Below are 6,000 nucleotides of genomic sequence, written 5' to 3' on the forward strand. Positions count from 1 at the left end.
TCATTCAGCAGGAAAAAAAAGTCTATTTTCATAAAGTCACTTCTGTCAGAGGTTTAAAGAATCTATATCATGCTATTTTAGCCATTCCAAAGTTAAGTATAGGCATTTATATGATATATTGTACCTCTACCACTATGGAGCACTCATTTTTGTGATAAATATAAGTGTTTTCTGGAGGTATTTTTCAAACCCGGAAGACACAACGCTTCAATTCAGTTAACTCCGCCCCCTCTCTCCGCACATACTTTACCGTAATATAAATAAACATCAATAAGTGAAGTTACTTCACGATGCAGTTATACGGAGTTGACATCTGCAATACAGCTTGATAAATGGCTAACACACATGCTAATATGCTAACACACAAGCTAATATGCTAACACACATGCTAATATGCTAACACACAAGCTAATATGCTAACACACAAGCTAACACGCGTTTGGACTGACTCACCACTGGTCCATCGCTGTTTACATTATGGAACTCGCGTTGGTTATAAAAGTTAATCCACTTTGGTTCAGGCGAAGGTTCCCCAAACATCCATCAGTGACAGTCACAGAAAAACACCATTTTGGTGATAGTCGCTGAATCCCGGAGAAAAAAACAACTTCGATTGGCCTCTTCTTGAAAAAAGTTGAACAAACTCCCGTCCTCGTAGGCAAACGCGCTTCTTTTTCTCCGTGACATGATCGTTAGTTAAGAATAAAGAACAGGTGTGTCCAGTTATAACGAGCTCCATCTTCAGCTGCAGCGCAAACATGACTGATCTGTTCAGACGCTCAGGGATGTGTTTGTTTTGGCCTCAGCTGACCTGGAAGCACCTCGGGCACATCCTTTTTCATCTCTCTTACGACAGAAATAATGAAAAAGCTGTTTTACAAATTAAAATCAGGCTGTAAGACATGTCGAGCACCGTTCCGCTGTTACGACACAACTGAACACTCAGTCGTTCACCAGGAGAGGGCGGAGCCTCAGAGAGCAGGATTCAGGAGGATTACTGAGAGCTGCGTGAATGAAGCCACAAACCACTCTGGGGGTGTTTTTGATAAGGAAATAGCAGAACAACATGGCTAAAAGCTCTAAAAAGTCGATTTTGCATGATATAGGACCTTTAAAGTGAATGAGGTTTAAAGTGAAGGAGGTTTAAAGTGAAGGAGGTTTAAAGTGAAGAATCGGTGAATGTAACTTTTCAGTTTCAGTGTCGGGAATGCCGTGTCTGTCTCCGTCTGAAAACGTGTTGTACATATGTCGATACAGTGAATTTCTGTGATTTTACTACAAATACGAAGTCTATCCCGTCTGCACCGTGTCCCGACGTCCCGTTCGTGTCTGTGATGTTTTTATTTTTGTGTAAAAGAGAGTTTTGTAAAAGTCGAATAAACAATGGACTGCTCACGAATCCGTCTGACGTGGCTTTTTATCTGTTTTTTTCTACCTGGCGTGGCAAGGGCCGATTGTAATCGCAACGCAGGCCAGTGCGCGGAGCGCACGGACCAAGGTGCACGGAGCACACGAAAACAGCACGAAGCGCTGTCCCCATGTCAAACATAAACTCACCGTGTAAAACAGTGACAGCCCTTGATACTTATTATTGCATGAAAATGAATGGGGGTATATAGTGTGAATGGGGGTATATAGTGTGAATGGGGGTATATAGTGTGAATGGGGGTATATAGTGTGAATGGGGGTATATAGTGTGAATGGGGGTATATAGTGGATGACCACCTCAGAGCCCCACACCTGTGTGTGGGTCGTTGAGAGCTTTCCAAAAATGTATAATATGATGTCGTCGCGAAACCGACGATAGTGTTTTTGCAGAAAATATGATTTCTTTCTTTCTTTCTTTCTTTCTTTCTTTCTTTCTTTCTTTCTTTCTTTCTTTCTTTCTTTCTTTCTTTCTTTCTTTCTTTCTTCTGCTCTTTGAGCAGGACTTTGACCCCCTGAACATTGTCGAAAACTCACCAAACTTTGCCCAAAATTCAGGTCTGGTGAAACATTAATTTAAATGTGTGTTTTATATTGGGGAAATGAAAAATGGCGTGACAGCGCCACCTACAGAAGTCAAAATACATTGCGCCTATGGAGGCGGGGCCAACGTCAACTTTGTCGTAGAGCGACGAGATTCGGTACAGATATTCGTCATGTGAAGACAAACAAAAAATATTACTGGGGCTTCGCCCCCTGACAAACCGGAAGTCCGCCATTTTGACAGGAAGTCTTGAGAATGCTGAGTCAGCGTTTTCGCTGACTCAGCATTTTAACAAACTCCTCCTTGGGCGTTTCACCAAATGAGCTCAAAATGGCTCCAGCTCATCTACAGATGTTTGGCATCAAAACTTACCCAAATCGTTTTGCTATGTTTTACGCTTTGTTTGCGGCTAATTAGTTTCTCGGAAATTAATGAAATTTGGCACAAAAATAGTTGATGGCGTCCCGATCGATAAAGCCAATGAGACCTATATCATATTTTGTACGGTGTTGCCATGGTGACGCCCGGGGCCCCCCATGTTATCCTAATGGGGCTGACACATAAATCTCACATGATACAAAATTACAGCGCGTTAGTGCCCTCTGTCAGGGGCTTGTGGACAGTCATGGAGGTTAGGGCCGTCTGATGCTACTTGTGCGCCCTCTGCAGGCTGGAGCCATTATTCACATGGAGAGGCTAAAAATGTAGTTTAGATGTTTACTGACAAAGATTAATGGCACATCAGCACAATAAAATGCAGTCTGGCGCCCTTGGTAGGGTTATGGCGCGGCAATAGAGGCGCTAAAGGAGGCACGGCCCATGAGGGCCGTTCGATGCCGCTTGCGGCTTTAATTTTCTTTCTTTCTTTCTTTCTTTCTTTCTTTCTTTCTTTCTTTCTTTCTTTCTTTCTTTCTTTCTTTCTTTCTTTCTCTCTCTCTCTCTAACCTGTCTATGTGTTGTATGAATGTTTTTGTCCTGTATGTCAATTAAAGCAATAAAACAATAGTAATAAAATGATAAATACAGAAGCACAAGCCTAAAGTAAATCTTTCAAATAATGACTGATGTATCAAAATTAGAAATAATATTTGCATTCATTCTTGTGACAGGGAGAGACCATTTGAACTAACTCAGAGGGGTTTAAGCGGAACACCCCTCTGAGTTAGTGGAAGTTGGTGCAGTCCAATCCAGTGGAGACTGGTGTTCTGAGGAGGGAAAAAGGCAGGTGAAAGGTAGTAAAAGTGGACAAATACTATATATTTGTATCTACATGACTTGGTGCTGACTGTGGGGTTGTATCAGGCTCAGACTGTGAAAAGAGGACGTTTTAGAAAGTTGTCAAAGTGGTGTTTGATGTGGCGACCTCTGGCACGTGAGACCAGCGCACTCCAACTGAGCTGTGACTCCACAGGACCCGGGGCCGACCTCAGTCTCTGAATCTCAGGCCCAAATCAGGTCCCAGCACCTGTGCGGACCTCACTGTGAGCTGAGACCACTGACCATATATGGGCAATTCCAACTGATGATGTCACATGTTCTGCCGGTTGCTTAGTAACTATTTGGAATGATGCGCTGCCTTCTGATTGGTCGAGCCCGTGCCTCCGTGCTGTGACCTCACATCACATTTGCAAAGGCGTTCATTGTTCCTGAGTCCTGCAGCTGAACACGTGATATTTTTCTGTCTAAACGTCCTGTGGCTTAATAAAGACCTCTGTCGACTGGACGCTTAAGCAAAGTGAAGCCAAGCCAGATTCTGCTTCATATTTGACAAAGCTTTGGCTTAAACTTAGCGAATCCTCAAGATGGCTGACGTGGAATCACACAGCACTTTCAGACGTGCTTTTGTGCAACACTTAACTCAAGTAACCATCAAAGCGATACATGAGTACTTCCCAAAGCCGGAAGAACGGTCTCAAATCCTCCGGTCATTCAAAGATACTGTATTAAACGCCTGCCAATCAGAAGACGCAGCGGAGAACGAGCTCGAGCCCCAAGGCGAGCACGCTGAAGAAACGCCGTCGACGAGCAAAGCCAGTGTTTTACAGGACTGTGACTCTGACCAAGTAAATAAAGAGATCGCAGCACTGAACGGGATTCAGGATGAGAAAACGTACTTGCTTCGGAGACGCCAACATCTGGACAAGCATCAGGTCAACAGAGTTGAGATAAATTCCCTTCTGGCGCAGAAAAAAGCCTTACAGGATGAAGTCACGGCTCTCGCTGCAGAAATCGCTCACAGAAGCTCTGAGTCTGATCAAAACTGTGTGGACTTGGAAAAGGAGAAGGATGTGGTTCGTCAGGAGATAACGGATCTTCAACAACAAATTTCTGAGTCCAAGAAGAAAGTGCGATCAGAGGAATATCTCAGAAATCGGAGAACGGAGCTTGGAAATGAGCTGAACGAGCTGAAGGTCCAGCGTGATACGTATGAAGAGCAGCTCAAAGACCTGCAGGCCAAACTTCAACAGCAAGCAACGCTGAAACACCAGTGTGCGGAGCTGGAGGATGAAGTCGAGCGTAAACGTAAACAGATCAAATATCTGGAAGATAATGTCTCACGGACTCTAAACAAAGTGGCGTCATTCGAGACAGAACTAAGCATTAATGTGAAGGAGATGACTGCAGTCAAAGGTGTCCTGGAGAGACAAATGAAGCATCTTGAGTATGAAAAAGCCAAGGTGACATTTCAATGGGCACATCTGAGGGCTATGGTACCAAGCTATGAGAAACAGGTCAGCGAAATTAACAGCCAGAGAAAGTACGCTGTCGACGCGCACAATTATATTGCTTATGCGAAGCCCGAAATCAGAAAGCTCACCCCCATGTCAGATAGTTACGCTCAAACAGAAAAGGAAGGTGTGAACCTGTATGTGGAAAACGCCAAATTATACAAAGAAACGGAAAAGCTTAAACAAAAACTACTCGAGCTTCAAAAAGTGGAGCCAAAGCACGAGAAAGCTCAGCAAGACAGACATGGTCTGAAAAAGGAGAACCTTCGATTACATGAAGAGAAGTATGATTTAAAAGAGCAAATTGCCAGCGTAAAGGTGCTGGAAGCAAGTCTAGAAACGCTGAACGCGGAGAGGAAGTCACTTCAGCAAAGCAACGTCACCTTGACAAAGGAAGTGGCGCGGTTAAAAGAGAAAAATGACTCACAGAAAGTGTGCAAAACTTTAATCAATCAAACGGGCTTAGACATTGAAGAGCAGCTAATGGAGAAGACGAGGCTCCAAAAAGAGTACAAAGATCAGGTGGTCACGGCGTACAGCGCGGAGGTCAGGAAAGCCCAGTGGATGGCTTTGATGAGAGAGGGGAGGGCTTTGAAATCTGTCAATCAGGAGCTGACAGAGAAGATCCACGAGCAAAGCCAGAACACCAAAAGGATCGTTCGATCAAGCAACAACATGGGGGAGCAGGCGCGACTGGCGGCTCTGGCCAACCGGGGCTTATAGGATATATGAGAAGGGGCTCGACTGGAGAGCAGGGTATCAGGGATTTATGGGTCGTTGGTTCTAGTGTTTGACTTTCTTTGGGGAAATCACAGAGATTTAGTCTCTGTGCGTTCCTCTGCCCACAGTGTCCTCAAGTGGAGAGCAGGGTATTAGTTGTAGTATTTCGAGGGGAGACAGTAGCTCAGACCAGGGGTGGACTGAGCACAGACGGGCCACTGGCTCTACTGTAGGGCCACCAGACTGGCCTCTCAATCCCCCCCTTAACCGAACTTTACCCAGAACTTAAAGCTTAAAGGAACAGGCCACGTTTTCATGCTGAAACATGTTTTTACCAGAGTTTAGACGAGTGTATGAGCACCTGCCCAAAGGTGTTGTTAGCATTCCTATGGAGCCGAACGGGGGGGAGGGGTTAGAAGCGACCCAGCTGTTCCACGTTTTCTCTGTTTAAAGACGGTTACGTGAGTTGTTGCACGATCCAAGTCTCGTCACACAGGATTAAACAGGCGGATTTTCTAAGTGGATAAAAAGGGGAACTATATTGTGAGGCGTAATGACACCTTAGGAGCACTTCGGTTGATC

This window comes from Gobius niger (genome assembly GCF_951799975.1).
Source record: "Gobius niger genome assembly, chromosome: 15".
In the NCBI taxonomy this organism is placed as follows: domain Eukaryota; kingdom Metazoa; phylum Chordata; class Actinopteri; order Gobiiformes; family Gobiidae; genus Gobius; species Gobius niger.